Source organism: Schistocerca americana, chromosome 1 (genome assembly GCF_021461395.2).
Source record: "Schistocerca americana isolate TAMUIC-IGC-003095 chromosome 1, iqSchAmer2.1, whole genome shotgun sequence".
In the NCBI taxonomy this organism is placed as follows: Eukaryota; Metazoa; Arthropoda; class Insecta; order Orthoptera; family Acrididae; genus Schistocerca; species Schistocerca americana.
This window is the reverse complement of record NC_060119.1, coordinates 555490793-555509927: the sequence shown is the minus strand read 5'-3', so window position 1 is coordinate 555509927 and position 19135 is coordinate 555490793. Positions and strand designations below refer to the sequence as shown.

At 37.3% G+C, this 19135-nt stretch overlaps 1 long non-coding RNA gene across 1 annotated transcript in view; it reads left to right on the top strand.

Moving 5' to 3' along the window:
• Positions 1–16936, top strand: part of LOC124624805 — a 49398-nt gene extending 32462 nt beyond the window's left edge. Inside the window, exons 3-4 of the long non-coding RNA XR_006980707.1 lie at positions 14611–14697; positions 16843–16936. This is a non-coding gene — a long non-coding RNA (uncharacterized LOC124624805). The remainder of the gene's footprint in view (positions 1–14610; positions 14698–16842) is intronic.
• Positions 16937–19135: the final 2199 nt, after the last annotated feature.

Below are 19135 nucleotides of genomic sequence, written 5' to 3'. Positions count from 1 at the left end.
AAATCAGTTGTCTTCTCTACTCCAAAAATTTGAAGTTAATCGTAACACAGAGTCTTTAAGATAGTACAAGGCCCATCATTTTGTGTAGGATGAACTCTTTCTTGATCATAAAACCAAAAGTGTGGAAGGAGTCTACCCTGAAGACATTGTTGACTTCGAAGTCAACTACCATCAGAAAATTTACTGGCTATATGTTATATGTAAGTAAAACTGGAAACTTTACTAGCAGAGGCAAATGATGACATTCATAGGCTCAAAGACTTATTTTAGTTGGCTGTAGTGGTGATGTCCCTAAATTTAAGTAAGTAGATTGGTGCAGCAGTGACATAGTAGCACTGTGTCATTGTCAGTGAATTTATCCAAGAACATTTTCTGGGCTATGCTTTGAGATGTAGGTACTTCTGTAGACTGCTCCCTCACTTGGCTCACTTACACAGGTTGGGACATATCTGTATTGGAGCCGATACAACATACCTCTTTCAAGGGCCTTTTTCTTCCACACCTATGGCATTTTATGGGTTGATGGGGAAAGCATTGTGTGTATGATATAGGACACAATGTTTATAGCTGGGCAACAGTGTTGCTGCTGATGTGGCTTATTGCCTCTGATGTAGTTGTTTATGAGGTTGTCTGGGCCACTGACGTGGTGGGGGCCCTACCAGAGGGACGTAACACCTGTATAACTGGTGCCAAGAGTTGCCTGCCATGATGTCTTCATTCATCATAAACAAATTCTGTGTTTCATGGAGAGTTTTGTGGGTTTCAGCTATTTGCATAATTTCCATCAGAAATGGATCTGATTTCTTCAATATGTGGTTTCTCACTTCCGAGTCAAGCATTAGCCACAATATCGCGTTCTTGATTGGTCAAAGGGTAGCTCACATGCTGGAGTCTGCTGTGGTCATGTTTTTGGGTTGGATTTATTGAGTTACTTATGTTATGGATATTTTTGTAGTGGTACTTTCCCAGTGGGACACTGGGCCCATGTCACAAAAAAGGAGACAAAACATTAGTAAAAAACTGATGACCCATTTCATTATTGTTAATATTTTGAATTTGTCTTAAAAAACATGTAAAATAATTTTTATGCACTCAGTAGCAAACAGTTTGGATTGCAGTTATGATAATCAACTGAAAAACGTAATATTTACCTTGACAATTGATATCTGTTGTCAATAAATCAACACTCACTACCATTGGGAATATTTTATGACTTGGATAAGCCTTTGGATTGTGTGGAACATGATACCTTTGAGCAAAAATTGAAATATTATGTAATAGTAAATGCAACAGGTTCATGATTTTTTTATCTGAATGGCAGGAAGCATCATTTCCAGGTCAATAATATAACAGACACTGAGAATTTGAAGCAATCAGACATGGTGTATCATAAGGCTTCTCTGTTGTTTTTGATATTTATAAAAATGGTCTTTCACTGGCAGATGCAGTTTTTTTCATTTTTTCAGATGATAGAAGTATATAAATAACAAGTAATACCAGTTCCATTAGTAAGTCTATTGGACATGCAGACGGATGATAAAGATGTAACAATATGTATAACATTGCACACATCAGTGAGGACCCCTGCGATGGAACAAGGGTGAAATTGTAGGCCAGTCGCATGAGCTTCCACAGTGAGATAGATATAAGGCCACCTGGTCTCTGGTTCCTGAGTGCTGTTAGCTGACACCTCTACAAGTGGACTCTGCAGTGCTGACTATTTACTTTGTAGTTAGTGTGATGGATCTTGAACTTGAGGCACTGCTGCTGTGTGCAGTCCAGTCTCAGTGGCCAGAGACAGTGGCCATGTGTGTGCGAGTTGTGTTTGTGTGAATGTGTTTGTGTCTTCTACTTTAGAAGAAGGGCTTTTGACTGAAAGCTAACATGTGTAGCAGTCTTTTTGTTGTTCCTGTCTGCGACTCAACATCTCCTCTATATGGTGAGTAGCAATCTATCCTTCTCATAATATTCAACTACAGTCATTAATTGTCCTACCAAAATTTCTCATGTGCAGTTCTGATTTTAATTCACTTTTACTTCTGATTACTCTTCACTTGATAAATTTATAAGCATGATCAAGTTTCCCTACATTCTACAGCTAAGTTCATGAATGCCAGGGTTATATCTATACACGTTTCCTGTACAACAAGAATGCTACTATCTGCCACAATTAAATGTTCCTCTTTAACAGCTGGACTAACTTTAAAATTAATTTCTTTTACTATGCTATCAAAAGTGATGTTTGTTTCTGTTAATTTGTTGCTTATTTATCCACTACTCTTCTGTATTTCAAATCTTAAAGAGTCACTGCTGGATTTCATTGTAGATTTTACTGTACACTGCAGTTCCAACTTCAAAGGGTCATTATTGGATTTTATTTCAGATTTCAAGTTGGCTGCCATCCTAGATAGAGTCCATTTCATGCATCTTAGCTAAAATTTTTCTTAACAAATTTACTGGACTTTCATACATTGTGATTTTTACTGTTATGTTCACAGACTAGGTATTTGATTCAAAAATAAAAAGTCTTGTACTTTATATACATGTCTTTAATTATGCTCTGGTACATTGTTTGCATGTCCTATGTTAGCTTTCTAATTTTCATTCATCATCTCGATTAGTCTTGAAACAAACAAGGTCCACAAAGTCCACTTCCAGGTTGGAATATTTTTGTGTCTTTTTCCTGTAGGGTCTCATTTTTAGATCATACTTCAGAATAAAGCATTTTTCATTGTCTGAAATAAAATGCAAAATTAATATCATCACTACAACAAAGGATCCTGGCACAAGGCCCACATCTAAAACTACTGTAACACAAAAATTAGTAATGAAATGAGAAAGTAAAATTTTCTGAGGTCAAACAGTTCACATTACTGAGTCATGTGGATGTATTAACAGCCACCAGCTAGGAAGCATTAACATTTCAACTCCATTGCTCAGTCAGGAAGACAGCAACCTCAACACTCTTGAGCAAGACTGCGAGTGAGCTCAGGAGAAAAGTTTTAGAAGACTGTAGACCAAACTGCCCTTGTACTGTTATGTAAGAGACACCAGGTCAGGTGAAACAATACCTAGAAGGACTTTGACTAACCAGTAAAGATACCATAACAAATTTGTTAAGCATATGTAGCAGAAATGAAGGCCACTGATGACTAGAGAAGAGCAGAACTGATTCAGTCAATACAAATGACATCATAGAATGGAACATTCCCTTGATGACATAAATTCTCCACCCTCAGTATGGTAGGGCACTTGATCTATGGTGTTCATATTGTTCACACACAATTCTCTGGTAATGACGTGGTTATATCTTGTGTGTGAATTGTTCTGATGTTGCTCTTACATGAGATTAGCAATCTGTAGCCATAGATGTGGGCAGTGCTCTGTGATGGATTGAGTAAGCCCAGAAATGGCATGTGTAACAAAGAGAAGCATCATGGTCGATGCCATCTTCAAACAGGCCTGCCTCACCGGCAGGTGGCAAACTGGTGCATCGTGGTGCCACTAACTTCCACACTGAGCTGATGAAGCGTTCTTGGCAGCTTGTAGTCCACTGTTGGATTCAGCAGATAGCTCTCTGGATTATGTAGCCACCAGCCATTACATAAGACATGGCAAGAACTTGTATATTTTGAGTAATAAATGGAATAACCTTGAATACTGTTTTATTGCATCTAACAGTGCCACACTGGTCCTCAGTCTCCATCCTGACAAAATAGTAAGGGTCTTCTGCCAGTCCAATCAATAAGAATATATTATAATGATATGAATATAATAGAGGGAAACATTCCACGTGGGAAAAATATATTTAAAAACAAAGATGATGTGACTTACCATACGAAAGCGCTGGCAGGTCGATAGAAACACAAACAAACACATACATACACACAAAATTCTAGCTTTCGCAACCAATGGTTGTTTCATCAGGAAAGAGGGAAGGAGAGGGAAAGACGAAAGGATGTGGGTTTTAAGGGAGAGGGTAAGACTTACCTTAGGGGAAAAAAAGGACATATGTGCGGATGGATATGTGTGCGTGTGTGCGCGAGTGTATACCTGTCCTTTTTTCCCCCTAAGGTAAGTCTTTCCGCTCCCGGGATTGGAATGACTCCTTATCCTCTCCCTTAAAACCCACATCCTTTCGTCTTTCCCTCTCCTTCCCTCTTTCCTGACGAAACAACCATTGGTTGCGAAAGCTAGAATTTTGTGTGTATGTATGTGTTTGTTTTTGTTTCTATCGACCTGCCAGCACTTTCGTATGGTAAGTCACATCATCTTTGTTTTTAAGAATATATTATAATGATGACAAAGAAAGAAGTACTACCTAATGTGTAAAGGCTAAATACAGCAAGACCTCCCCTGAGACTTATACCTAGTGAGTACGTGGCTGACAACAATGGGCCCTGAGCTGAGTCCTGGCATTGCTTCCACTTACTTATACCAGGCTCCTCACTTTCATCTTTCCTATCTGGCCATCCTCGGCCAACTCTAGTTCTTTTCCGACCCTGGCACTATTAGGTTTTGAGGGCTAGGAGTTGTCCATTTTCCAACCTACACTTCTCAGGCACAGGTGGCACCTGTACTCCAGAGGAGTGGCCAAAGGCGTCTGTACTGTACCCCATGTTAGGGGTGGCCTGGAAAGTTATATCACCAATCTGTTCTGAAGCAAGTGTGGTGATTATGCTTCTCACCTTTGAGTCATGATGTGTGGCAGTAAGGTAAAATGTTCCAGAGTTAAAATAGCCCCACGTTCGGATCTCCAGGTGGGAGCTACTTCAGTGTCATAAAATCCTAAGTCTAAAAAACGAGAGAAGCAATGCCTTCAAATATGTACATACAACTGTCGTACGCTAGTGGGAGATGACAGATTAATGGAAATAGAAGAGGAACTAGAGAAAATGAACTGGGACATCATTGATTTAAGTGAAGTGCACCATAAAGGCGAAAACTGCCTTTGCTTGAATTCAGGAGATCTCTTACATTACTGTGGAGAACCAAATGGAAAATTAAATGGAGTTGCACTTTTAGTAAACAAAACCATTGTCGACAAGATAACAGTATTAGAAGAAATTTCAAGCAGAATTGCATGCTTGGTCCTAAAAATATCAGACAGGTATAAGATCAAAATAGTTCAAGCATATGCACCTATGTCTACTCACTCAGATGAAGAGATAGACCCCTTCCATGAATGTCTGAAGGAAACGTATGAGAACGGCAGAGACTGTTTTTATACATTCATAATTGGAGACTTTAATGCCAGAGTTGGAACATACAAAGAAGGTGATTCAGTTGTTGGCAAATGTGGAGAGATTGGTACAATTTGCAGAATGCATGAAAACAACAATTATGAATATGTTTCTCAAGAATCACCCAAGTCGCATATGGACTTGTAGGAGTCCTAACTTTGAAGTGAAAAATGAGATAGACTTCATTCTCATCAATAGGCCTCAAAACATTAAAGATGATCATTGATCATTGATTAGCAAGAGCAAGATTTGAATTTAATACAAAACATGAAATATTAAAATTAATTAAATGAAAAAGTAAAATTTTAAATTTCAAAAATCTTGGAGAACGGAAAGAGGACTTTCAAGAAAGAATTAAGAGAAAATTAAAAGAATGTGAAGTAGAAGAAGTATCAAAGGCACTAATTATGACAGCTGAAGAAGTGGGTGGCCTATGAAAATCTCAAAACCAACGCAAGAAACTGACAAATAAAACAACAGGTTTTATGGAAAAGAGAAGAAGAATGAAAGTTGATACAGACAAAGGTAAGATAGAACATGCAGAGCTGTGCAAAGGTCTGAGAAAGAGCATGAAAGACAACATCAAGAAGTATGAAGAAGAAACACTAAAAGCCAGTCTTGAGTATAAGTCTAGTTTAAAGAAAGCCAAGCGAATGCTTATGATTGGAAGGAATCAGCTAATGGCTTTAGACACAAATCAAGGATGAATTACAGATAAGAAAAAAAAAAAAAAACTTGAATGTATTGAAAATTTCTATACTAGCCTATACAGTAAAATCAATGATGATACCTTGATCCTAGACAAATTGGATGCTTCTATCTCCAAAATTCCAGAAATACACCCATCAGAAGTCAAACATGCAACAGACAATATGAAAAAAGGGACTGCTCCAGGTAGTGATGACCTCCCAGTCGATGATCTTAAGTTGATGGATGAGGAATCCATAAAGTATTTAGCTAAGATATTTTCAGGTTGTTTGCACCATGGAACATTACCAAGAGACTGGAATAAAGCCAAAATAATTCTAACACATTAGGAAGGTAGTGCCAAAGATATAAAGAACTATCACCCTATCAGTTTATTCTCTACAGTGTACAAAGTGTTCACTAGGATCTTGACTACCAGATTGAGCACTACACTTGACCAGGCTGAACCCATTGAGCAAGCCAGTTTGTGATCAGGATTTAGCACATTTTCCATATCTTCATGATATGGGAAATAATTAGTAGAACAAATTAGTACCATCTACCCCTTTGCCTTGCTTTTATAGATTTTGAAAAGGCCATTGATTCAATCAGTCACTCAGCTATGTTTGCGGCTCTAAAAAAACAAGGAGTAGAACAGCACTATATGAAAATCCTACATAACATTTACAAAACCTCCACAGCCTTTGTGAGCATTACCAAAGATACTGATGAATTTTCCATTGAAAAGGGTGTAAAGCAAGGTGATTCTATACCTCCCAAACTATGTTCAGCAGTCTTAGAAAAACCCATGTCTAAATAGAATTGGGTAGAAAAGGGAATTCAAGTTCTCGGAAAAAGGCTGAACAACTTGAGGTTTGTGGATGATATTGTCCTATTTGCAAATGACATAGAAGAACTTGAAGTATTAGTTAATGAACTTGCATTAATGTGCTCTGAAGTTGGACTAAAAATGGACATTGATAAAACCAAGATAATGATCAACAAATGGACACCTGAGGGAAGTATATCTGTTGGAAGTACACAACTCCAAAGAGTCACAGAATATATCTATCTGGGTCAAATGATAAACACGAAAGGAGATTTAAACCCAGAAATATTATGATGAATTAAACTGGGCTGCTAAGCTTATGGGAGGCACTCTTCAATTTTGAAATCTAAGATGTCGGTTGAGCTGAAGAAATCTATTTTTGACCAATGTATATTGCCAGTAATAACTTATGACTGTGAAACATGGACATTAAATGAGTTCATTGATAGGAAGCTAACAATAGCCCAAAGAGGAATGGAAAGATCAATGTTGGGTTACATGAAAAAAGACAGGAAGAGAGCAGTTGAAATAAGACGAACAAAAAAATGGCTCTAAGTACTATGGGACTTAACATCTGAGGTCATCAGTTCCCTAGACTTACAACTACTTAAACTTAATTAACTTAAGGACAGCACACACATCCATGCCCGAGGCAGGAGTCGGACCTGCAACCATAGCAACAGCATAGTTCCGGACTGAAGCGCCTAGAACCGCTCAGCCACAGTGGCCAGCTAAGATGAACAACAGAGGTCACCAACATAATGGAAAGAGTGAATACATTGAAATAGCAGTGGGCTGGTCATGTTGCTCAAACCAAAGATGGTAGATGGGCTAAACAAGCCCTAGACTGGAGCCCAATTCACCAAAAAAGACCTAGACGAAGACCACCAGACAGATGGGACAGAGATATAAGGAAGACAGTGGGATTCAATTGGCAACGGGAAGCTCAGGATCAGAAGAAATTGAAGATCTTACTGGGATGCTTTGTTACATGCTGACTCAAAGAGGCCACATCATTAAGTGATAGAACTGGATGGTGGTGGTGGTGATGATGATGAAATAAAGTAAGATGAAGAACAGTACTGCAGAATATCAGTTCCAATAGTGGTTGTGGCTGCTGCATTAGCGAAAAACAATTTTAATACTCATCTTGATTATTTGAAGACTGCGGCTCAACTCACCATTGAAATATGAGAGCTGTTCAATAAAGAATAATCATAATTTTTTATGCTCATAATTTCTCACACTAAAATTTAATCTTATGATATTTGGTTAGCTTAATGTGCAACAAACACACTGTAGTAGCTTCGTTGTTGGGACTCCTGGTTCCCACCTGTGAGAGGCAGGCAAGGTCAAGACATTTTCAGTATCGCCTACTGCTGCAATGGAGGTAACATGTGAGTGGCTTTAAAATTCTGCTTTCATCTCAACAAATCTTCATCTGAGGCCTATACAACATTACAGGAGGCCAATGGGGAGTCTGTTCTTCCCTACAGCACAGATCGAAGGTGGTTTAAAATATTTAAAGAGGGGAGACAATCAATTTCAAAGGTGAGTGGACCCGGTGCTCCAGTTACTGCTCTTACGGAAGAAAACATCAACATTGCTGCTGTCGTTGTGAGACAGGATCAACGAATTACCTTACGATCACTTTCTGAAATATTGAACATTTCATTGTGTGCCACCCACACATTGGGGACAGAAAAATTACACGACACGTGTTTGTGCGTGATGGGTTCCTAGTTTGTTGATTCCCAAACAGAAGGACATTCGTGTGCAGGTCTGCATGCAGTAAAAGTTGATGTTAGAGGAAGACCTGGAGTTTCTTTCAAATCTAATCACTGCTGATGAAACTTGGCTACATCATTTTGATCCTGAGAGCAAACAGCAAAGCTCAGTGTGGAAATCTCCTTCATCACCAATGCCCAAAAAAGGAAAAGTGGTTGCTTCTGCTGGGAAAGTTATGGTTATCTCATTCTTTGATATTCATGGAATGGTTTATCAGCATGTTGTGCCTGCACATACATCAGTGACTGGACAATACTACAGGCATGTCCTGAATATCCTGCAAAAATCAATGTGAAGTGTATCCTTCACCCTCCCTATAGTCAAGATTTATCCCCATAAGACTTTTTTCTATTCCCTAACATGAAGAAGCAACTTCGTGGGAGGCATTATCAATCATCAGAAGCAGTGGCTGTGGAGGCAATTTTGAAGGAGCTCTCAAAAAATGGTTTCCAGCAAGTATTTGAAGACTGGCAGAACACTGGAACAAGTACATCACATTCATGGGAGACTACTTTGAGAAGGACCATCAAAACTATGAGGATAAATAAAGGTACATTGTCAACAAAAATTGTGATCATTCTTTATTGAACAGCCCTCATATATTCTAAGGTATGAGGTATGAGGTCTGGGTATGTGGAGTTTCAGGGAAGATATTAATTTGCAATTGAAACAATCTCATAATTTAAGGCCAGGTACAACATCATCTACAATTAACTTCACATTCTAAAATTTAAATTCTTTGCTACGGAAGTCATACTTAAATGAACACTGATTTCACAACTGATGAAATGCATTGCTTTTCACTTCCATGTTTCATTAATAGTTATAGAATTACATATAAATGACGTTTGTTTTACACACAGATTCACAGTAATCAGTCCAAAAACTGCAACTCCACCTCATGACTTCAACAAAACTAGACTCAACTATTTTCTACCAAATGTACACAAAGACTGACTCTTGAAAAACTAAACAAAGACATTACAGCTCATTTTATTTTACAGGTCCGTCTTGATCACATAAATTTTTACATTTCACTATGACTGGTTTTGGCTACTGCCATCTTCAAATCATAAAATATTCTGATGTAGTATCAATGTCAAACTAAACACGTAGGTATATAGTAAGCACTTACTATGAACTGAATCTTATTTCGGTGAAAATTTGTTCCAATGGCTGACACTCCATTATCATCCCCATTTGACCTCTAATTCTGGACATTAATCTGGCCAGCGACGTCTCCCATTCCCAGGCAGGATGTCCACATTGTCACCTGACTGGATGCAAGATTTTTTCATTGGTGGCATTGCCTGCTGTGCACCTTAGTGAGGGTGGGAGTGTCTCTGTGGTGATGACCAACCATTAGAACACTATCATTCATCTTTGATATTTTGATCTTTGACTCTGCTCTCTTATGTCTTTGCATCTGCTGTGCATCATTACAAGTTGTTCAGTTGTATTGTGCATCTACATTTCATTAAAGTTATTGATAATGAATCACTTGTTGGTGTTTCACATTTTCTACCACATCACTGTTATGACTGGAATTACTACAAGTTCTTTAAAATCAAAGATAAAAATGTATTTTCAAAATATTACTGAAAACTTAAAAGGGAATCAAATTTCAAATACATGTTCCCAAACATATTAATCCCAGTGGCTCCCTTTTTGAGCATAGACTTGCAGTTTTCAGAAAAAGATAATTGAACAATGAATGGAATCATAAATTTTGTTTATAAGTATATGTATTGTAATCTACTACTGAACAGGTCACTGTGTTATAGGTTCATTATAGGTACTTTATGTTCAAATGGAAATATGGATGTACTGACAGTTATAAAAGTGCCTACATCTGGCATGAACACTTACAGTGGGAAAGCCAATTATATCACAGGCCATTTCTGTGAACTTTTGCAATGGGCAAATATATGGCTCACTCTCAATTGCTATTATCCAACTTCCCTCTACAACTGGGCTGCTACTGGTACTGCTGTTTGTCTGTACCAAATTAGCCTTCTGTTGCATAGCGTCTTGGTTGATCAGCATATTGTTTCTACCACTACATAATTTAAGTGTAACTGTGGTTAATATCAATTTCCAAACACATGTACAATAAGGAAGTAGTATTGTAAACTGGGGTGAGGTTGGTCCTGCAGGGTAACATTGTTCCACTGTGGGTAGTTTGTTATAAATGTGTTTCCTGACAGACCTAGTGGGGAAATTATCATTTTGATGATTGACATCTACTGTAGAATGTATGTTGGTAACACTGCAACTGGTGTTTAGAATTTCAGGAAAATTCCGCTAGGGGCAGCACTAGTATGTTTTGGATCAGGGGCAGGCAAACGTTGCACGCGGCTCATGAGCACACAGCACTGCACGTGTGCTGCTCGCGTGCAGGCGTCGACCGGGGCAGTGGCGACAGCCGGCAGGTTGCGGGAGTGTTGTGCCAGGCTAAGCTGCGGACGTTGATGCGAAGTGAGCACAATGTAGTGAACGTTGTATTTCAAGAAACGGAGAAGTGGAGATTTGTTATCTTTTAAAAAGTAATGGGAGAATCATTTTTTCTTTGTGCAAAAACGTGAAAATTTGAAATGTTTAATATGTGGCAGTATTCTCGGGTCAACGGAAGTTTAGTATTGAAGGCCATTATAATAAATTTCACAAGGACGAGTACAATTTATTGTCGGATTCTGAGCGGATGGGGAATTGACTGAGCTTAAGAAGAGCGATCTGACGATACTAGATGAATCTGTTGTAGTTGGGCGGCCGGAGTGGCCGAGCAGTTTTAGGCACTACAGTCTGGAACCGCGCGACCGCTATGGTCGCAGGCTCGAATCCTGCCTCGGGCATGGATGTGTGTGATGTCCTTAGGTTAGTCAGGTTTAAGTAGTTCTAAGTTCTAGGGGACTGATGACCACAGCAGTTAAGTCCCATAGTGCTCAGAGCTATTTGAATCTGTCGTAGTTGCTGTTGTCACGAGAGATCTGCGACTTTCTCTCGTCATGTGTCTCATCTAACTGATTTAACATTTTATGGAGCACTGTTTTCAAGTTTTCAGGATGACAACAATAATAGCCCAGTGGTATGTGCAAGTTATAAGACTGCGCTTAATATAGCGAGAACTGGAAAACCATTTGCTGAATTAATAAGTCTCGGTTAAGAGCAAACATCAGTGATGAAAATTTACATAACTGTTTGTGTTTGTCTGTATGTAGAAATTTTGTTCCAGATATTAAATGTTTTGTAAACTCCACCTGTGATAATTAAATAAAACGTAGGTAATAGGTACTCTTTCAAACCATGATTTCTTTCAAGCACTCCTACTAACCTTATTCATACACTCAATAAAGCAAGCTAGGAAACAAAAACGCATTACAGAGGAAGGAGTGGACAGAAGGTATGGTGGGGAGGGGAGATAAGCGGGTGGCCAGCTTGCCCCTGTGTGCATGCGGAACACCTGTTAACTGCACGCGTGCAAGTGCACCGCACACGTGCAGGATTCCTGCCCGCCCCTGTTTTGGATCAATAATTTTCTAGGGGGAAAAAAAAAATGAACGTTCATGTCTGTGACCCAGTAGATAGCAGACAAAAATCTGGTAGCAAGTATTTGGTGCTTAATACTGTGCTAATGAAGTTACAGTTTGAGTTTTAATGCTGAAAGCTCATATTTCTCAAATAATTGATATGTAAGTGAAAGGGGTAATTTTGAGGTTAGCAAGGGGTGATTTTGGTCCTCGAAGAATGTCATCCCATTGTCTACTTCAGTAATAAAATGTTGACATAACATAATATTTAACAGACTTTTTTAACCTGAAGTGTCTTAAATGTTTTCCATTTCTTGCCTATCGGTTCATAATCTCCAGAAAGCCAAAACATGTGCCTGGATCTCATTCGTATGTTGAGTATCCACCAGAAACTTTACAAAAATGCCTGAAGACATCAAATGCAACCATCTCTCACATCATGCAGCTGCGGAGAAATATGGTATACTTCAGCCAATTGAACAAATCAATTGAAGGGTACACACAGCTCTGTTATTGGAGGGTGAAGGGTAGTTACTCAAGAGGAAGAAGAGAGTTTCAAGAACAATGTCTTGAAACTTGCAGAGTTTGGGTTTCCTGTTACTAAAACAGATTTAAAGATTTTGTGCCAAATAGTTCTTACTGAAAACAGACAGAAGTGTTCCCAGGTTTAAAAATAGTTTTCCAGGTTCAGATTGGGTGCCATCATTTTTAAAATGCCATCCCAGTCTGAAAGCGCGTGTTTCTTCAAATACAAAAAGGGTATGAGCTGCTTCAGTGAAGAAGTGCTTGAAGAGTACCAAGACAATCTGGCAAGAAAAGTTAACAATATTCCACCAGCACACATATGGAATTATGAAGACAAACCTTTGAGACAACCGAGCGAGGTGGCGCAGTGGTTAGACACTGGACTCGCATTCGGGAGGATGACGGTTCAATCCCGCGTCCGGCCATCCTGATTTAGGTTTTCTGTGATTTCCCTAAATCACTCCAGGCAAATGCCGGGATGGTTCCTCTGAAAGGGCACCGCCACTTCCTTCCCCATCCTTCCCTAATCCGATGAGACCGATGACTGCGCTGTCTGGTCTCCTTCCCCAAAAACAACCCAACACCCTTTGAGACAACCCAGACATGAGACAAGTCATTTATCGCAGAGGATCTAAAAATGTAGAGCAAGTTTGCAATCCACAAAAATATCTGTTTCAGTGGTGTTTGCAGGCAGTGATAGTGGTGTACAGATGTTGTATACAAAGCCAAACATCTGTGGATCATTGGGACGCTAAATGGACCCAAATATTGTCATTACAATGGAACAAGTAGTGGCTGGTTTGACAATGCCACATTTGAGACTGGTTTATGAAGGTGATGGCACCAAGACTAAAAACTTGCCCAAAAGCTTCTCACATCACTGAAAAACCCCTATAAGCTTAAGAAGAATTTAATATTAACTTCATATGCCTGCAATCAAATTGTACAAATGTAACACAGCCACTGGCTGTTGCTGCATTTAGTCCATTGAAATTGGCGTGGCAAAATATTCTCCAAGAGCAAAGAGATTTTGAGAGTGGTAGCAAAACATCTGGCATTCCTGAAGATTTTTTCCTTTGTATTTAAAATAATTAACTGCAACAATCTCACTAAATGTGAAGCAAAATCTTATTTCAGATTTCAGGAAATTTTGTATATAACCCATAAATAAACTAGAACTCCTGAGCAACATTTTGACATGCGTGCAGTAGGAGATTCATTTCTACTTCTGTCAAGCAAAAGAAGAAGTAGCTAAGTGTGCCTGATGGGCAGAGCATTACTGTTGATTTGAGGAAGAAAACTGACATAGTAAAGCTAAAGAAGCAGTCTGGACATTCAAAGAACTTGGTAGTCTAAACTGAAAGTGATTATTCAACCAAGCTTGAAGATATGGAACTGGCATCTGGTGACTTGAGTGAGACCTTCAGTGATGCATAGGCTGAAATGGCTACTCATGAAACATCTTGTTTGGCATTATAAAGAATTGAAGAGAGGTAACTTTGTGGCTGTTAGATACAATGGAGAAGAGTATCCAGAGATCAGCTGGAAACTTTCTGCTAATGACAAGAGAGGACCCACTGTTAGCTGTATGATAAAGTTTGGAAGAAGATGGAAACTGCCCGCTAAAGAAGTTTCTTTAGAATTTGAATGGCAAGGCATAATCAGAAAAATAGTACCTTCTGCACTGTTGAATAAAAGAGAACACTTCACTTCAGTGTACCACAGTTAAATTCTTTTGTTCAAGCAGAATGATAAAGGCAAACTGATGAGGATTTACAGTGAACTTTGTAACTATTGTTCTGTTTTAATGAGATGACTTTATTATTGTACTTAATTTTGAAAAGTATTCATTATTTTTTTTCTTTCTTGAGTTAATTTTGAGATTATTTGCCATTGCTCTCTGTATTTTGTCCAACTAAATAATCATTTGGGATACTTGTACATAATATTTTCTTTCAGTCTTTTTTAATATTCATTCAGCCATACCTGGGCTTGCATTACATTGTTCCAGAACAAAACAGTCACCTATAAGTGCAGAATTCACAACATGGACTGAACTCTCCACAAGCTTGGGGGAAATTGTTCTACAAATTTTGGAGTATGTGTCTCAAAATGTATTAAACTTATTTTATTTCTAAAAGTAACAGATAATTCCTACATTCCTTAGGTATCACACAGTTGTATGTTTCCCAATTCTGCTCAGATTTAAATAGCTGTAAGCGAACTACAATGTAAATGGAACCCAAATGTGTATTAATCTCACCTTCATTTACAGTACTTGGACATATATTAATTTCAGTCCAGAACTATTGCTTATAGTATATCTGTCAAGAGCTGCTACTGTTTGGTGTCAAGGACTAACAGACAATTTTAATTTGTTTTCACTGGAAGTTTATTTGTGTTTAATAAATGTTATTGCTCCTAAAGTAAGAGATACAATAGTGACCAACATATTTTGTTGTTAATACTTCCCACTGTGGCCAGACATTTCATGATTGAAGCCATGTCAAAATATCTGTGAGCTCAGTTGTGTAAATAAATGAAAAAACAGCATCTGAATCACATTTTTTATTGAAGAATATCAGTTTTGATATGTCCTGTAAATTATGTTCCAGCATAGATGTGTTTCCTTTATCAGCTTTGACAGCAACTGTTTGTCCTGTTTTAAGATTGTCATTTAAATTTTGTAAAATTGCTTGATTCCTTTGGTCTATACTTGAGGATGCAATTTCAAGTTGAGTTGAACATTACTGTAAATTAAAGCAAAAGAAGGGAAATCCGTGCTTCACTTGTGTATACATGTGGCCTCCACAGATTTGTTTGTTTTTCTTTAACCAGATTTTTTGTTGTTCACCAACTGCAACACATGCTAAACTTTTCACATTAATTAAGGCCATAAAATCATGGTCTTTTCCGATGTACTTTGATCAAACAGCAATTTTGTAGCTTGGGTCAAAGTTTTTGTTCATCAAGCTTTTGGTGTTCTTGTGGAGATATTTCCATACAAATTTTCATGCCCTACCAGATATTTCTTTATATCTAATTGAGAAGTGAAATATCAATTTTCATAGATTTAGCTTTAAAATTTTTCAACACAAATACACATTTCCTTGAAAATTTTCATCTCCTATTTCACTCCCTTAAGGGCTTGAAATCCAGAACCAGTGAAATACGTTTTTTATTCCTAACAGAGAAGCGAAATACAAGTTTTCATAGATTTAGCTTTGAAAGAGCTTTAATAATGAATACATGTTGGAAACTTTTCATCCCCTATACCACATCTTTAGGGGACTGAATTTCCAAAAACACTGAGAAATGTATTTTATATGAGTAATTGAGAAGTTAGACACAAATCTTTATAGATGTAGCTTTAAATATGCTTTAGTAGTTTCTTTAATAATAATTTAGTTTCAAAAATATTTCATCCACTATTTTATGCCCAAAGAGGTTAAATTTCCAAAAATGCTTGAAACGTAACAGCACATTTAGACCCACTTAAAACATACATTCTCCAGATGAATTCGGAATTACACATGCATACAAAATATGTAACTTGATTAGAAAAAATTACAACTGCAACAATAACAGTTTGATTTCATTTACCTCAAAGTGTTGAAGCTCTGTAAATCAAGGGAACATTTTCCATGAAGCGAGCCTCAAGTAATTAATGAGATATGTAAATGCATTATTGTAATTATTTATTCAAGAAATTATATTCGAATAGTATCACAAATACGACCCAACATAGAATTGTACTTGCTGTTCTGGAGTAACCACACGTTTATATATGTATTTTCAGTTTTATATGTTAATTTTAATTGTTATTTAATCAAAAAATGATTCTAAACAATGCCAAGGAGTGTTCAGGATTGTTTGGAATGTATATAGGGGTAGCCATATTGGCAGAGTCAGTCAGTCTGGTTTTGGTTTTTGAGCAGTGAGCATGTAGCTGCTCCATTTATATTTTAAGTATTGTTTACTTCTGTAATGATGCTTTGATTTTGTTTTGAAAGTATAATAAATATATCGAAACATTATACAAGATTAATTATTAATTTAATGTTATAGTTAAATTTACAGTGACTGTTAATGGGATTAGGACAATGACTGCAGCAGTTCATGAGTAACTATGAGCAGCCCCATTATTAAGTAAAAACAATACGAGTAGTTAAGTTATGTTTTATGTGGTGGAGGAGCTGGGATGCAGTGTAATTCTGTAAACTAATCTTGTATTTTGTTTCAGAGTCAATTTGCTTGTTGAAGTATTATTCCATTTTTTGACAACTGGACAACGAAGAAAGTAGTAACACTATAAAGAAGGACTTCATGTCGTTTATGTAAAACGCAATGTGGAAAAAACTGTGAGTACAAAATTTATTTAATAGTTTACTTGTGGAAAATTTTGACTGCAGTTGTTAATATGGAGAACAATAGGGAAGTTGACCATAATGGGAAGATTAATGGAAGTACGCAAAATAGCATAGATGTTCCTGATAACAATATGAGTATTAGTGCAACGAACCAGGAAATATATAACATGGGAGGGGTAGTTATCACAGTAGTGTATGTTCATCCTTTTGTGGATTTGAACCAAACGTATCAGCCTTGGATAGTTTAGTTCAGCTTATAGAAGAACAAAAATGATCGACTGATGAGCATAGAATCACTCTTGGTCAAAAGCTTGATTCCATTGAGAAAAAATTAGATAGACAAGGAAATCAAATTCGCGAGACAAAAGAGAATTTAGAAAGATGCTGGGAAAAGGTATACGAGAATACCAGAAATGTGTCGACTATAGAAGGGGAAATTGTTATCTTGAAACAGGAACACCAGGATTTCAAAGAGGGGTTAGATTCCAAGGAAAATTTCGAAAAAGTTGCTACTGCAGAAGTGTTACAATTGAAGAAGCTTAACAAAGAATTCGTAAAGAAATTCACAGAAACAGACAAAAATATAAAAGGTTTCACAAAAATCACAAATAATCATTTTGCAGAATTAAAAGAGGAAGTAGGAACTTGTTTAGGCCAAATTTCGAACTTCAAATCTAAACTCCAAGAAATCAAAGATTCCATTGCAATGAAATCTTTCTGTAGTTACAGCCCATTGTGGAACAATGTGAACACACAAAATTTTCAGGCAAAGGAAATATACATCCAGTAGATTTCATGTGCCAGATAAAAGATGACTTCATTGATAAAATGAGCGATAATTTGAAAATTAAATTTTTTTAAAAGTTTTTAGATGGGGAAGCATTGTCATGGGTGAACCAAGCAATTAGACCTGAAATGTTATTCAACGATGTAGAACGAACTTTCATGAGTAAATTCTGGTCAGAAACTAAACAAGCCAGAATTGAGTCAGAATTTTTGAATGGGCCAAATTTCAAGCCGGGCAAAGGTCGCATGAAAATCTTTTGTGAACAACAATTATGAACTTTTGTGCATCTTCATAACCACTGGACAAGATGATCCAGATAGATGCATTAAAATGTAAATTGCTGCACAGGGTACAGTGGAGTCTTGTCTCCAGACCTGATGACACTGTCGAACAGTTTCTTAGGTATACAGATAAATTGGACTTAGCATGGGAGAGAAATGACAGATATAATGACAGACTGGATGATAGCAGGAATAACAATAACAGAGCTTTCAATGATCATTTTAACAGTAGATTCAGAAATCATGACAGAAGAAATAGGGAGAGAAATGACAGGCAGAGACCAGAGAATAGGAATTTTGAACCAAGAAATAGGCAGTGGGGGCAAAATCAGGGAAACAATAGTAACAATTTCGAAAATAGAAGAAATGGTCTGGTAAACCAAGACCTGCCTCTTTCGGAGCCTGGTGAAATGGGGCAAATAGACATTGGGATTATAATCAGGCACACTGTAGTAGCTTCAGAAGGGGAAGAGGCAGAACAAATAGGACATACCAAAATATTGTACCCAGTATACAATCTAAAGTGAATAAAATAAAGTTTGATAGGGCATTTTTGGAAATTTTTTATCTGAAAACAAAGATGAACAAAAAAGTAGAAAACCTGAATTTTAATTAGAAGAAAACACTTTGACAAATTTCTTTAACAGTAGTAATGCAGTAATAGTTGCTGACAGTAACGAGAACAGATCTGATGAGTATGGTTTAGTGAGAATGTTGAGTGACTGAAATGAGTGAAAAAGCTGATACTGGTGCTGTAAGTGTGGAAGCTGATGTTCATGTACTTGGCAATGAAAATGAGAATGACAGTGTAATTCCAGATGAAATTCCAGTAGACAATAGACAGAAAAATGAGGATGTCATAGAACAGAGTGGTCACAGTGTTGAGTTTGTTGAAGAAGGGTGTGGAGAGAGAAATGAGCTTGGTGTTTAAAATAATATTAAGTGTGATGATAATGTTTCTGATGATGGTGATAATGATGTTGATGATGATATGTTACTTACAGAATTAGATGGGATGGTATATGCAGAAGTTAAGGTAGATGATTGTGTGCTGAATGATTCTGGAAAATCTGATGTAAGTTTGAGTTATGAATTAGA